The sequence below is a fragment of the Globicephala melas genome, chromosome 15, assembly GCF_963455315.2.
Source record: "Globicephala melas chromosome 15, mGloMel1.2, whole genome shotgun sequence".
Classification (NCBI taxonomy): domain Eukaryota; kingdom Metazoa; phylum Chordata; class Mammalia; order Artiodactyla; family Delphinidae; genus Globicephala; species Globicephala melas.
The window spans coordinates 9057998-9073119 of NC_083328.1; the positions used below are offsets into that span (position 1 = coordinate 9057998).

The 15122-nt window shown below is 49.1% G+C and overlaps 1 protein-coding gene across 1 annotated transcript in view; it reads right to left on the bottom strand.

Moving 5' to 3' along the window:
• The window catches only part of TRIM50 (tripartite motif containing 50), a 46147-nt gene that overhangs the window by 23647 nt on the left and 7378 nt on the right, over nt 1-15122 (bottom strand). The gene's annotated exons all lie outside the window — the stretch shown is intronic.

Genomic DNA, 15122 nt, shown 5'->3' on the forward strand with positions numbered 1-15122 from the left:
GCGCCCAGTGGCTTTCTGCCAGACGTTTTGAGCTGTGAGCTGGCATGTTCTGCCACTTAATGAAGATCTGATTCTTCCCAGGTCTGTCCTAGAAACAGACTTTGGAAAACCCAGCAGGGAAACAAGTGTCCTCTCTGTTGTCCTCACTTCCCAGCTTTCTGCATCTGGCAGACGTTTTGGAGCCGCTGATTCTTAGATGGTTGCGGCGGTATCCCTAAGTCTCGAGTTTGTCTTATCACCAGCAATGGCCACGATCGTCAGACTCCCACCGCCATTGAGGTTGTAACACGTTTTGGCCTTTGCGTCGTTGGTTTTGCTGCTCCCTTTTTTTCTGTTGTACTTGTGCCTAGTTAGTCACTTAAAATGTCTAGGTTTTTAGATTATGTCGCCAACTAGTTTTAACTAACTAGGATCATTTAAAATGTGTACTTGTCTTCCAAGATGTTAGATGCTACTGACTCGTCTCCATCTTGTCTTCAAAGATGTTAGATACTTCTGGTAGAACAAGAGTTCCCTCAATTATATTCTCTAAGCCTCTGGTGATAGACGCAGTTTTCTAAGATCCATAGACCTCTATGTCCTTCTTACCTTTGTATTTTGCAGCATCTGGAACCATGCCTAGCATGTGATTGACACTCAGTAGATGTTAGTTGGATCAAATATGAAGTAGCTGAAATGCTAGCCCAGCCTCTTTGAAACCATACCTTCCAGGCTGACTCTTGTATTGGCTGTCAGGACTCATGTTATTGCCAGTAACAGAAACCCATTTTTAACTAGTGTCCACTAAAAAAGGTTTACTGAGGGGACCCTGGGGTAGCTCGCAGAATCCAAGGAGATGGTGAACAGTCAGTAGTCGGGCAGGTAGAGACTGTGGGCCCCAGGGAATCAGTCTCATCTTTGCTTCATTCTCTCCTGCCCTAAGGAATGCCCAGGCACCCATTTACACAGCATTTCTATTGGAGAGGGGTATTCCTTACCCACACCTCCCTCCTCTTCCTGAACCAACTGTAACTCCAGTTTGAAAAATCTTGAAGCAGGGCTCTGGCCTGGTTTGGAGGGTGTGGAGTCCCAGTTATCATATCATTTCATCCAAAAGGATTTCCCTGTGTATCTCTAAAAGATAAGGACCACTCTTGCACACTTTCTTTTATTCTCTGAACTGCTTATTTTTCTGTTCCTTTGCTTTGACTTTTCTCTTTTCCGTGTTGTAGACTTTCCACAAATGGTTGGTGTTTCTCGGTTGCTTATTCACATACAAGAATGAAACAGTAAGGAAAGTTGACAGGAGCTCTGTCACCTGGGCAGGGCTTTTCGACTCATCCTTCTTAAGGCTGAACAGATGGGAGCTGACTGAAATGCTTTAAGATCCTTAAATACCACAGGGAGGGGCTTTGCATTGGGCACCAACTCCTATACTAGCTTCCCAGATTTTCCTTGGGTGGATTTCCCCCCCTAAAATAGGGGGTACAAGTTCTGTATTATCTTACTTTGTATATTCTCAATTTCTAGTGAAGTATCTTCTTGCATATTTATTGGCCCCGTATATTCTTTATGCAAATTTCCTATTGATATCCTTTGATCACTCTTAGGTCTTTTCTTCATTGTTGTGTAAGAACCCTTTTTCATGCGAAGGATGTTCACTAAATGTCACATATTTTCTTCTAGTTGTTCTGAGTACTTATATATTTACATGTATCGCTGTTTTCTGTGTGGTCTGTGGAATTCACATTATGCTTACACTTGACCTGTGGGAGTAGCGGAGGTCTGTAATGAGTGGGCAGGAGAGCTAAGGGGTAATGGGTTTCCTAACAGTTCTTCCTGGAGTCTGAGCATCATTCCACGTCCACAGTGCTCCGTAACGTCCATAAGCCCATTTAATCTTCCCAACATTTTTTTGAGGGAGAAATTATCTCCGTTTTACAGATTGGGGAAGGAATAAAGCTCAGAGAATTAGACCCTTTCCCTGTTTGCGTGTGTGTAAACGACTGTGACCATTTTCATTTGATTTGAAATGTAAACCCCAGGTGATACCTGAGGCTTTGAATATATTCAGCTTCTTTCTTCAGCTGGAGCATTATCACTGGTTGCTCAGGAATTTTTTATTCCTTTCTTAGGTGTTTAGGAATTTCCTCCCTCTTCTCTGCTTTTCCATACTTAAGAGAAGCTGAAGCCTTTGGGCTATAGAATTAAGAGGACTGAGCCCTGTTGCTTGGCCAGCCTCAGGGAAAGAGTATCCTAACGGACTTCATAAAAAGTGTTTTCTGGGAAGTCAAAGCAGCCCCCAGGAGGCTCAGGTAGAAATAAAGGCCGAGCTGTGGAGAGTCCATTACTGTAGTTGATGAGATTCTGGGATTCGTTTAGTCCTGGTTCAGAATGTTGGCCGGAGTGAGCCCCGGAGCAGCAAGCCCCACAGAGCTCGGTGCTGAGGCTCGAGGGGTCCTCTGGGGCCAGGGGTTCCCTTGTTCCAAAATAGCCTTCCTGTGTCCGGCCCGCACCAGTCAGTTGCCCGGAAACCCTAGGAGCAGAGCATCATCCCTCACGGTATGTGACCAGATCCAGACGGAGAATCTGTTTGATCCCATTCTTCCCAAAGGGATTAAGGAGAAACTCTCAAACCTGCTGTTGACTCTATAAAGATATTTCATGCCTCCAGTTAGACTCGTCTGAATCCTGAACAAATAATAACTTGCTTAAGTGTATTTTTATGATTTTATATATTAATTCTGACTGACCTTCCCTGCATCTCCACTTTTTTTTCTCCTCCAAATGGAGATGTATTTTCTCAAGAGTAACAGGGCCAGGCAGGCATCCTCTTGTTCTCAGATGAGGGCCGTGCTGTTTTCCAGGCAAACTGTTAGACACAGTCTCTTGATCTTTAGGAAATCTGTGAAATGCCTTTTCTCCCAGCTCAGGGGTGTCATTGAAGTCACCCCTTTGTTGTGTGACTATAAATAACTCCCTTAGGTTGGCACCTCTTCATTTTACCCCTTGCTGGGAATCGTTTCCGCTGGTAGAGCTGCTTTGGCCCGTTCCCCTCTCTCTGCAGCCTCTCCTGGCAGCTGTTAACAGGCCCCAAACCTGCTGCCTACTGAGATTTACTTCTGTGCTCTTAGTAGGTGAGGTATCAATGAGGGCTAATTACATGTCAGGCGATAACTAGGTTCCTTTCTCTAATCTTCAAATCAGTGATTACTGAAGTGCCATTACCTTTCCTTATGGGGCTGAAAAACGGGAACTTTGGATTCTCAGTCTCAGTTTGCTTTCTGTGACATCAGCCACGTCCTCTAACCCCTCTGGGCTTCAGTCTTGTCACCTGTAGGATGAAGCGATTAGATCTTTAAGGTCACCCTGTACCTCTTTCTCCTGTCAGATGTTGGCTCAGTTGTTTTTAATTTTTTGGACTCATAATTACCTAATTATGAATAAGCCTTGTCTGCAGGCCTATGTAAGCCAGACCCTGATTTAGGTGAATTAAGGGTACAGGCAAATAGTGAAAGAAGTGAACCTGAGTAATGAGGAATTAACATGTAGTAAGCCTCTTAGTGCCTTGAGACACTTGAGGCAGAGGATGGGGAGTCTTAGTTTGGTTCTCCTGACTGCCCTTTGAGGGCCCGGCCAGAGCATCCCAGACCCAGGGTGAAGCCGAGATGAATGGGGATGAGCCTCAGAGTCTCAAGAACCCAGAGAAGGGTTTTCAGATCTGTTAGACAAAGGGAATGAGCACAGATCATCTGTAGCACAGAGGACAAGGGTGTGTCCACAGGGATGTGGTCTGCATCATCCACACCGTGGTCACTGGCACAGTCTGAACAGAAAAGGCTGAGAGACAGATGCGGGGCTTGGCTCTTTAATTCTTTTTGGCATCCCGACACATCACAGGGCTTGGTGATAATGATGATGATGATGATGATGATGATGATTTTTGGTGAGCTGCATGTGATAGCCATGAGTGTAAGAAAATTCCTCTGCGCTAGTTTCCTACCGCGGCTGTAACAAATGGCCTGGAGAGGCTGCTTGCATCCCTTGGCTAGCGGTCCCTTCCTCCATCTTCAGAGCCGGTAGCATAGCACCTGCAAACTACCATACCCTCCTGCCCTGGTCAGCATCTCTCTCTCTCTCAGTCCCTCCCTCCCCTCTGCTTCTGTAGTCATGTTTTCTTCTCTGACTCTGACCTTCCCGTCTCCCTCAGAATCCTTCTGAATGCATCGGGCCCACCCAAATGATCCAGGATACTCTCCCATCTCAAGATCTTTAATTTAATCACAAACTCCCTTTTGCCACATATGGTGACATAGTCACAGGTTCTGTGAATTAAGAGGTAGACACCTTTGGGGGGCGGCCATTATTCTATCATACCCTCTATGTATCACCACATACTGGGAACTACAGATCTCTTTAAAGATAACTCAGAACCATACATCCTAAGCGTTCTCCACTTAGTCCCTTCTGTCCCAAATAAGATAATCATAACAGCCTTCCTTGGAACATTTCCTCTCTTGCGGTCATCCCACTGGTGGCTGGGGGAATAATGGTATAAGGGGAAAGGACCGGAACCAGGAGACAGTCACAGCCAACCTCTCAGCCAGCAGATGAGGGCCTGAATGCGGATGTGGGGAGCAGGGTGCAGAGAGAGAGACTCTTTTAGGTGGCAGAATCACATGGTTTGGTGTTGGGATGAGGGAAAGAATCAAGAATGATCTCCAGATTTTCAGCTTTGATAGCTGGGTCCCTGGAGGCATTAGCAACTGAAGGAGGCTTGGGGCAGGTATTTTTTTTGTGGCTTGAGAAACTTGAGGTACCTGTAGGATGTCCAGGTGGAGGTAGCCAGCAGGAAGTTGACTGAGTGTGGGCGTCAGAGAGGAGGTCTGGCTGGAGAGCACGTGGCAGCCACGAGTATATGCAGGGCGCTAAAGTCCAGGAATGTGAGGAAGTCACCCAGGAGGAGGTGTAGAGAGGGGAAGGCTGTGGGCCAAGGATGGACCCTGGGAGTACCAACATGGAACTGAGAAGAGAGGCTGGGAGCCAGGAGGACGAGTGGGAGGTTTAGCTGGGTGTCTGAACCAGAGAAGAGAGCAGGTGGATGGGAATTAGAAACATGTTGAATAATGTAAACCTTGTTTTGAAACAAGGGTGGCAGTTGGGTGGCACTTCTGACCCCTCTTTGACCTTGTCTTCTGTTGTCTTCACCATGGCACTGTGGCACCTGATGGCTGTGAACTCTGACAGTTGTCATCAGAGGAAGTGTGCTGTGAGTCCTAGGCCACCCGCAAGTCAGGGCAGAGGCCTGGGGGTGCTCTCTGGTTCAGTTTAAAGCTAAAAAGTGTGGGCTTCGGGGGACCACTCAGAGAGCCTGATGTGTGTTCCCAGCAGGGAGGGGACACACAGTGACTCTGGCCTCACGCCAGTGGTGAGAAGTAGAGAGGCATAGCCGGCTGGGGGTGGGGAGGGCACCAGGGAGGCTGAGGGGACTGCAGCAGGGAGAGTCGGTGTGGAGCAGACCCTAGGCCAGGGCCAAGGTGGGGACAGGCAGAAGAAGGTGGGCACAGCAGCGAGGGCTGGCTTTGAAAGGCTGCCAGGCACGGTGGCGGGAGGAGGAAGGGCAGGATGGAGAACCAGACAAGCCAGAGGACACAGCCAGCTGGTGAGGTGGCCAGCACATCACATCACAGACTGTGTGAGTGGGCTCGGGCTCCTTGTAAAATTATTTTCCCCCAGTTGGATGTTTGAGATACCCAGACTAGGTTATTCCGATTAAGTAATGCGTTTTGAGAAAGAGAACTAGTTAAATGGCTTCAGGGAGAGTCTAGGAATCTTCACCTTAATGTGCAGCATTTGTGCATTTTCTGGGATTTGAAGTGGGATCCATAGCTCTCACCAGTTTTTTTGTTTGTTTTGCTTGCTTTTTTTTTGGCTGCGTTGGGTCTTTGTTGCTGTGTGCGGGCTGTCTCTAGTTGTGGCGAGCGGGGGCTACTCTTCGTTGTGGTGCACGGGCTTCTCACTGCAGTGGCTTCTCTTGTTGCAGAGCACGGGCTCTGGAGTGCACGGGCTTCAGTAGTTGTGGCACGTGGACTCAGTAGTTGTGGCTCGCGGGCTCTAGAGCGCAGGCTCAGTAGTTGCAGCGCACGGGCTTAGTTGCTCTGCGACATGTGGGATCTTCCCTGACCAGGGATTGAACCCGTGTCCCTTGCGTTGGCAGGTGGATTCTTAACCACTGCGCCACCAGGGAAATCCTCTCACCAGTTTTTTCAAAGGGCTGTATGACCCATAAAAGGTGAAGACCGACTATTCTAGAGGTTTCTCACAGATGCTGTTCATGTCTGCTTGCTCACTCTGGTTCACTGTTGCAGGCCTGGAGGGAAGGGCTCTAGGCCAGGGCTGCAGATGGGCAGGGCTGGTGTGGACACCGTGGGAACTCCGCTTACCCTGCCCTGATCCTTGGCTCTTTGTCCTCGGGTTTCAAACATAAACATCCCAGGCTCTGCAGCCTCCGGCTCCTGGTTCCAGGATTACATCACTTCTCCATCTTCTCTGTTACATTTTCACACTCTTCTTTGATTACTGCCCATTATTTTGTGCAACTGTTGTGGACACCTATCATATCATTGCTTGAGTTTCTGTTTCACAGTGACTGTGCCTTCTCCCCAGGCCTGGGCTGCACTCTCTTCAGAAGCGGCTTGTTTAGTATTAATGTATTCAGCTGGAGTCTGCCCTGCTGGACCTTTGTCTGTGTTCTCTGCCTGAGTCTGACTTCCTTTGTTTTGAGGGTCTCCTGGCTGAGCTCTCCTTGAGCCCTGGGCACACGATGGCTTTTCTCTCCGCCTTCTGCACCTCAGTGTGCAATGAGTATTGGATTTTCAAAATGAAATTTGAACTTTTCTGTTTTGATGCATTTTCATTTATGCTAAAGTGTTTCTTTTTATCGGTTTCAATTTGAAAATTCAGCTGACTGAACCTCATAAAATCCCAGTGTCTGATCTTGGAGGCTCTCCCTACCCACCTGCATTCCCGGGCACATGTTTGTGCTGAGTGAATACTGAATACAGAGTTTATTTCTACAGTCATTTCATGGGGCACAGACTAGACTGAGTTTTCTTTTTCATTGATGATTATTAAACTTTTTATTATGGACATTTTCAAACCTATGCAGGTTTAGAAAGAATAGCATGACAGTCTGAGTTATCAGCATTCTGCTGTTCTGTTTCCTCTACCACCCCCCACCCCATAACTTTTTGTCATACTTTAATTTAAATTATAAAAATGCTACCTGCTTATAGTTTTAACCCAAAGAGCGGAGAATAAAACCTCCCAGTCCCCAAACCTACTCCCTAGAGGCAACCACTGATGTTTCATATGTGTCCCTCCCTAAAGGTTTTTATGAATATTCAAGATTGTGGGTGTCAGGCTTCCCTGGTGGCACAGTGGTTGAGAGTCCGCCTGCCGATGCAGGGGACACAGGTTCGTGACCCGGTCTGGGAGGATCCCACATGCCGCGGAGCGGCTGGGCCCGTGAGCCATGACTGAGCCTGCGCGTCCGGAGCCTGTGCTCCACAGCAGGAGAGGCCCCAACAGTGAGAGGCCCGCGTACCGCAAAAAAAAAAAAAAAAAGGGTTGTGGGTGTCAATGTAATCTTCCCCACAAATAGAATTATACATCTTGTACCATAATGCAATTTGGATGTTTTCTAGGTTAGCGCACAAAGAACTACCTCATTAAAAAAAAAAAAAGACCCAGTAGCATTCCATCCTAGGAAGGAATCATCATATTCTTAACAGTGATTGATAGATAGACGGATGGATAGGTAGATAGACAGGAGATGACATAGTTATCCCCACACCTGAGTTTTCTATGGTATTTATTTAAATGTCGTGTCACTGGGTGGTAGCATGTATATCTTCAGCTGAACTAGGAATCACTAAATTGACCTCTCAAGTGTTTATACCACTTTACATGCCCTTTGGTAGTGTCTGAGATTCCATTCCATAGCTTTGCCATCACTTGTATTGTTAGATGTCTTAATCTTTGCCAGTTTGGCGCATCCAAAATGGGATCTTGTTATCAGAATTGGCATGTCCCTGATCAGGCATCTTTTCACATGTTTACAGTCACATGTCCTTTCTATAAATTGCCTGTTTCTCTGTAACCAAACACCTTTCTGAATTTTTCAGTTTTTTGATAGTTATTAAAATGTCAGTTGCTTCCCTGGATACTCTAGGCATATGATCATCATATACAAGTAATGGTAACTTTGTTTTCTCCTTCTCACCTTCTCTTATTTTATTCAGAGCCCATCTCACCATGTGGGCTGAGTGCTTCCAGAACAGTGTTAGATGGTGGTGGCGGCTCAGCACCGCATCTTTCGTGACCATAGTGAGTGACCTGTTGCTGCTACACTGCTCAGCATGATGCGGACTTTCAGTTGAGATATATTCTTCTTTTTACCATGTTAAGGAAATGTTTTTATACTAAAGGCTTCTGTCAGGAAAGATTGTTATCAAATGCCTTCCTGTCACAAAGATAAGCTTTTTTACCCTTTGACTTATTATGGTTTATAATATTGAATCTTCGCAGCAGGGATAGAAATACTGTGCTTTTTTTTTGGCTGCATCAGGTCTTCGTTGCTGTGCACGGGCTTTCTCTAGTTGCGGCGAGCGGGGGCTACTCTTCATTGTGGTGAGCGGGCTTCTCATTGTGGCGGCTTCTCTTATTGTGAAGCACAGGCTCTTGGCATGTGGACTTCAGTTGTTGCAGCACGCAGGCTCAGTAGCTGCGGCACGCAGACCCTAGAGTGAGTGGGCTTCAGTAGTTGTGGTGCACGGGCTTAGTTGCTCCGCAGCATGTGGGATCTTCCAGGACCAGGGATCGAACCCATGTTCCCTGCATTGGCAGGCGGATTCTTAACCACTGCACCACCAGGGGAGTCCAGAAATATTGTGCAATTTTAATTGGTTGCTTTGGGAGAGCAGCAGAGTTCCTCTAACACAAAAGAGCATGTTCCTTCCCTAAGCAAATGCATTCATAGGACATTCTGTAATGAAAGACTTTTAAACTCAGTAGGAGAATTTGAGGCAAAAGGAAACTAACTTTGTTCTTCACAGGTTAACAGGAGTTCTCTGTTTTCCTCAGGCTGCTTGATGCTCAAGAGGGAGGAGTCTGGGGGGACCGAGGACTTGGAGAAAAAAGCAAAAGTAGAGCCCAAGAGCTCCAGGAGGAGGGGCAGAGGGAACCTGAGCGAGACCATGTTGACAGCCTGGGGCTCCCAGCTGGGCGGGCAGAGGCAATAAGCTCTTCCCAGATCCCAGTGCTTAGGATATTGGTACTTCTGTTTCTGTTGAAAGGATTTCAGGAAGTGAGGATACCTGTGGGAAGGGCTCATTATACCTTTTTGATGTTTTAATGTGTTTCGTTGATCACTAAAGTTCAGCATCTCATTTATTTGCATTTCCACTACTTAACTTACAAGTAATGTCTTGTTTCCGTCTAATAGTTTTACTTATTATGTTTAAATTTTTATGATATCAGCAGTTTATTTACATCCTTAATTTGAAGTAGGGATCTAACTTTATTTGTTTTTCCATTTTTAAAGCCTTTATTGAATTTGTTACAATATTGCTTCTGTTTTATGTTTTGGCTTTTTGGCCCCGAGGCATGTGGGATCTTAGCTCCCCAACCAGGGATCGAACCCGCACCCCCTGCATTGGAAGGCGAAGTCTTAACCACTGGACTGCTAGGGAAGTCCCTCTAACTTTATTTTTAATCAAATGTCTAAACAGTTGTACCCAAACCTTCTGCTTATTGACTTAAAATACCATTTGTAATACCCTGATCAAAGAGTTTAAACCTATATAGGGTAAATTCATTCTTCACATTAATGCTAGAATGAGTCTGTATGTTTATATAACGAAGTTGGCATATAGTAGTGGAATTAGTCAGTGGTCCCATGGGCCTCCCTCTCTCCTTACTGATTCTGTGGCTGGAGCTCTGTCTTGGTTCATCAGTAGGTTCTGGGCCTGAGCACTACAACTACTGTTGGAACTCAAGCTGGACAGCAGTTCCAGGTGATCAGAGGGCATGTCAGGTTGGTTTTGGCCCCAAGGCTGGACATTTCTCAGTGTGATTGCATCACAGATCATCACAAGACCCCATTGTTTCTCCATGACTTTGCGTGGGGTTGGACAGGAAAGTGCGTCTGCTGTGTCTGCCCTCCTGCATCCGGTGTGGCCGGGCCCCATCTAGCTGCTCTGGCTCTGCCCCATTCCCTCCTCTCCTGGATGCTGACAGCACAGCAGATGCCTCCACCTCAGCGGCTGGGGTGGCCCTCCTTCTAGGCGAGCATGTGAGTGGATTGTCAGCTGGAGCCCACAGTGGCCCTCTCCAGTGTGCTGGTCTTACAATAGTTGGACTTGTTGGCAGTGTGGGTTTGCAGAGGAATAAATGGGAAATGAGTGGGGAGTGAGGTGCTGCAAAATGAAGAGTGAAGCTGCCAGCTTTCGAGTGCCTGGACTAGGAAACGGGCACCACGTCACGACCTCACCTTGGCCTGTCGGGCAGGGCAGTGTAAGCATTGGCCCAGGCCAAGGGGCTGCTCTTCCTGCCATGGTTCTTAAGCCCCGCAGTGTCTTCCACGGAGCGGCCAGAATCATCTTTTTTCAAAGTCATTTCTCTGTTCAGAAGCTCCAGTGACTCACCTTTTAATGCCTCTGTGGCCCGTGTGACGGGGCCCCTTCCCATCTTTCTTCCCTGCGTTCACTCCACCCTGGCCACACTGGCTTCCTGGTGCCTCTCACACACTCCAGTCGTGTTCTTGACTCTGGGCCTTTGCATCGACGTTCCTCCAACCTGGAAAGCCCTTCTGACTGTTCAGAGCTCTGTCTACTTAAATGACCCCCCGCTCAGAGATCTCTCTGGTTACTTTATGTTAAACAACAACCTGCATCATTCTGCATCCCAATAGCCTGCCGATTTTTCTTCACAGCAGTTATGTGCTTTGGTTTATTCATCTCTTTATCCCACTAAAGAGAGTCCCAGGAGGTGGCGACTTTGAGGTTTGTCCGTTGCATTTCACTGGTGCCATGGTTTTCTGTAATTTGTTATAAACGCCAGCCAAGAAGGCTTAGGGGCACAGAAAAGCACCCTTCATGGTAGGTTTAAATGAGAAGCAAGATGGCCATCTTGAGGCAGCACTGGCCCTCCCTCCTGCCTGCACTGAGCCCAACCGCTTCTGCCCAGGGGTTGGGTTGGGAGGAATATCTCAGGGCAGGTCTCTCCCCCGACTCAGAAACTGCTGTTCAGCAAGATGGGAGTGAAGGATGTGTTCTTACTCTGACCCCCACCTCCTGGACACACACAACATGGTCCAGACAGCTGCTCACACCAGGGCACCAGGGCACCAGGCTGGGATGGCGCATCAGCCAGCACCCACCCCTGTGTACCAACCAGCGTTTTTCGTGGCTCTGGGGCCGGCGTTGGGCTCTGGGGGGGGGGGAGCGGGCAGCGCCTGCAGAGCCAGCACCACAGAGCCATCGATGGGCTGTCATACTAGCTTTCACTGTGTTCCTGCCCTCAGACAGTGTCACACTGGTCTTGTGACAGCCCGGTGAAGTACACACTATCTGGCACATTTTATAGGTAAGGAACAGGAGGTATTACTTGTCCAGGATCACAGAGCCGGAAAGAGTCCATTTGGGTCTCTTGGCTCTGGAAAAAGTATCACACTGTGTCTCTTCCGTCAGCACCCACGTTACCTGTCTGTGTGGTGAAGCCAGTCGTCCTGTGGAACTGCCTGGCGAGGCCCGTCCAGGCTTCTTGTCTGGTCACATCCCGAGTGCTTCACGCTGTCTGGTGTGTGTCACGGGTTTTGTGTGTCCCATTGAAAGCAGCTGCTGTACTTCTGGCTCTTCGGGGGTGCTTTTCATGTCTTTGAATGGTGGAGGAAGTGTTAGTCCTTGTGGAACAGTTGAGAAAGTCTGATGAATGAAAAAGCTCTGCCTGCATTCAGGAATTAGGCATCTATTCTGGGGCCTCATCTGAACAATGAACTTGAACTGGATGGTCTCAGGGTCCCTTCTAGTCTGGTTTTCTGAGACTGTGTTCTTGATTTGAAGTTTCAAAGCCACCGTCTTAATTGGTCACCATTTCCCCGGACCCACCCCCTAGGGGCCTTGCAGCAATGGCGTCTGTCCCTGACCGCAGACCTGGGACTGGCTCTGGTGCCCCTCTGGGACGTCTGAGTCCCGTTGTGTTTCTAACTGCTGTGTTTGATTTCTAGATTCCTCAGCTAACTACAAGCAAGAGAAGAGAGGCTGCCCAGTTCTCCATCGTTATGGGGGGTGGCGAGGGAGCTTTCTGGAAGGAACTCCTCAGAGCAGACTGTGTGGCAGTGACCTGCTTGGAAGAGGGGCTGGGATTCTGCAGCCCGAGGCCACTGCCTCATCTCTGACACTGCTGCTGAGGTGTTTTCACAGGTGCTGTTTTCTGTTTCACGTTTTCATACAGAGGAGGGGAAAGGGTAGCTACTGACAAGTAGAAAAATGCTATTTTTTTAAAGGCAGTTTCTTGTTTTTTCAAATAGAATAAGTCCTTGGTTTTTCTCCAGTCCCAGCCCCCTTCCCGCTGCTCATGTCTCTGGGTAAATACAAATAGAGATGGCTTTGTGTATTTTTGTAGGGCTCTCAGTTTTGAGGAGAGAGAATTATGTTACAGATGTTTTTGTTGTAAGCAAATAAAAGACTTCCTTGTCCTTGCAAAATCCAGTGTAAATTGTGTGAATTCAATTAAACTTATAAAGTCAGTAGGTAGGGTAGAGGGACAGCCATTCGTTGAGACCAGTTGGATCAGTGAGTGGAGTTGGGTTTGTTTTGCTGGAGCCAGAGCAGTTCTTTTTGATTGACCTAAGGGTGAAACGCTTGTGCATTTGGGTTGGGGTTTCCTTGAAATCTGCTCCCTTCTCTGGGAAGCTGTTTCAAGACAGTTAATTGGAAACCTGGGAGCCAGCCAGTCCTCCTGCACTTTTGTGCACCTCAGGTCTTGCAAAACATGTGTGTTTGAGGTGTTATAAAGCCAGCCTCCCCGTGGTGTCTTGGACAGTGTGGTGCTGGGTGATGACAGCTGCCACCTGAGGGGCAGCCCGGGGCCCTCACAGCATCGCTGCAGCTCGTTCTTGCCACAATCCTGGGAGGTGAGCAGTGGCCCTGCACTTGCCAGGGAAGGAACAAGCTGGCCTAGACAGAGTAAGACACTGCCCCAGGGCCTCCGGGCTCTCCCCGTTAGAGCCAGGATGTAAATCGCTGCCTCTCCTGCCTCACAGCCGGCAGCGGGCTTGGCTTGGAAAGGCCCCCGGCTCCCAGAGGGCTTGGTCGTCCCCACCCAGCCGCGGTGCCCAACCCTCTGCGAGCCTTGCTGTCCCCTCCTGGACCCTCACCGACAACTTCCCATCTCACTTAAGAGCCGTGGCTGCGGCCTAGGGTGGAAGGTCTCGGCCCGGGTCACCCAGTTAGGGCCAAGCTGGAGCACTTCTAGCGTGGAGGGGGGACCTTTCTGTGAGGTGCTCAAGGACCTCTCCCCACTCGCCCCCCAGGCCGGTTGCTGTCTTCTAAAGAGGGTGTGGGCCCTTTTCCCTCAAGACAAGGCCTGAAGCCCTGGCTGACTTTCGCTGAGCAAACCGGGCAATAGGTGGCGACAAAACCTGCTCCATGCTCCCAGGCCAGCTCGCCTGGGCGGGGCTGCAAGGGCCCTGGGCGGGGCTGCAAGGGCCCTGGGCGGGGCTGCAAGGGCCTGGCTGGGGTGGAGACCTTTTAGGACGGCTCTAGGCCTCTCTCTCGACCCAGCTGCTTCACATGGTCGCTCCATAAGACTGGTCTGGCTGGGCACTGGGGCCCAACTCCTGGGCCCCTGTCCTCCAAGAGGAAAAGGCAGCAAGTGTGGTCAGTCCTCAGCACAGCTGGAGAGGCAGAGAGGCTCTGCAGGCAGGTGACTTGTGACAAAGAAGGAGCCTGAAGGGCCGCTGCAGGCAGGCAGAGGGCATGGCAGGAGCAGAGGCCCAGAGGTGACCCACCTGTGCATCTGCACATTTGCGAAAATAAGTCTTTGCGTGGATGTCACTCGGGCAGACAGACGGGATGGATCACGGAGAGCTGTGTTTGTGTCGGGCTGAGAAATCACACCCTCCTTTGGGCCCTGGGGAGCCCTGCAGACTCCTCCCCAGGTGAACAGCAACCCTGGAGACTTCTGTTCTCTCTCTCTCTCTGGCTCAGGAGCCAGGCTGGCTGCAGGGAAGGGCTGGGCTCTTTACTTGGCTCCTTCTCTCCTGACCTCATTAAGAAGCTTACCTCGACCTCTCTAATCGCTTTGGTCAACCCGGTCATGATAATGACATCATAACAGTGAGGAGTCAGACTTAATCCAAAGCATCAGTTAAGCAAAAAAGCCTGTGTGTTTGCGTTTGCACACAGGGCACTCGTGTTTTTGGCCTAGGAGGCAAACATTCTAGAAAGAGATGGAAATGCCAGAAGATAGATAAGAAGGTGATATGATATAAATATTGTAATAAACTAAAAAATATGTTATCTTTCTTACATATGTGATTTTCTTTTTTTTTTTTTTTTTTGCGGTGCACTGGCCTCTCACTGTTGCGGCCTCTCCCGTAGCGGAGCACAGGCTCCGACGCGCAGGCTCAGCGGCCATGGCTCACGGGCCCAGCCACTCCGCGGCATGTGGGATCTTCCCGGACCGGGGCACGAACCCGCATCCCCTGCATCGGCAGGCAGACTCTCAACCACTGCGCCATCAGGGAAGCCCCAAATGTGATTTTCTTAATTCACAGCCCTTCACACTAAAAGCGCAGCTGCAGGTGGGGCAGCACTTGAGTCCGATCTCTGCGTCCCCGTCCTGCCTCCTTTACCAGCTCCCTCCTGCTGAGCTCGTCCTCCCTGACCACTCAGACAGAAGGAGAAACACCCTTCTAGGGAGAAGCAATGTCAGACCCAGAAAATTCACCATCCACGACGGGAATTGACTTGGGGGGGGCGGGGCGGGGGCACTGTGGCTGCTCTTTGAGAAACGTCAGGAAATAAGAACAGCCCCAGGAGACAGACTCCAGACAAACGGCCACTTTGGAAAAGATGGAC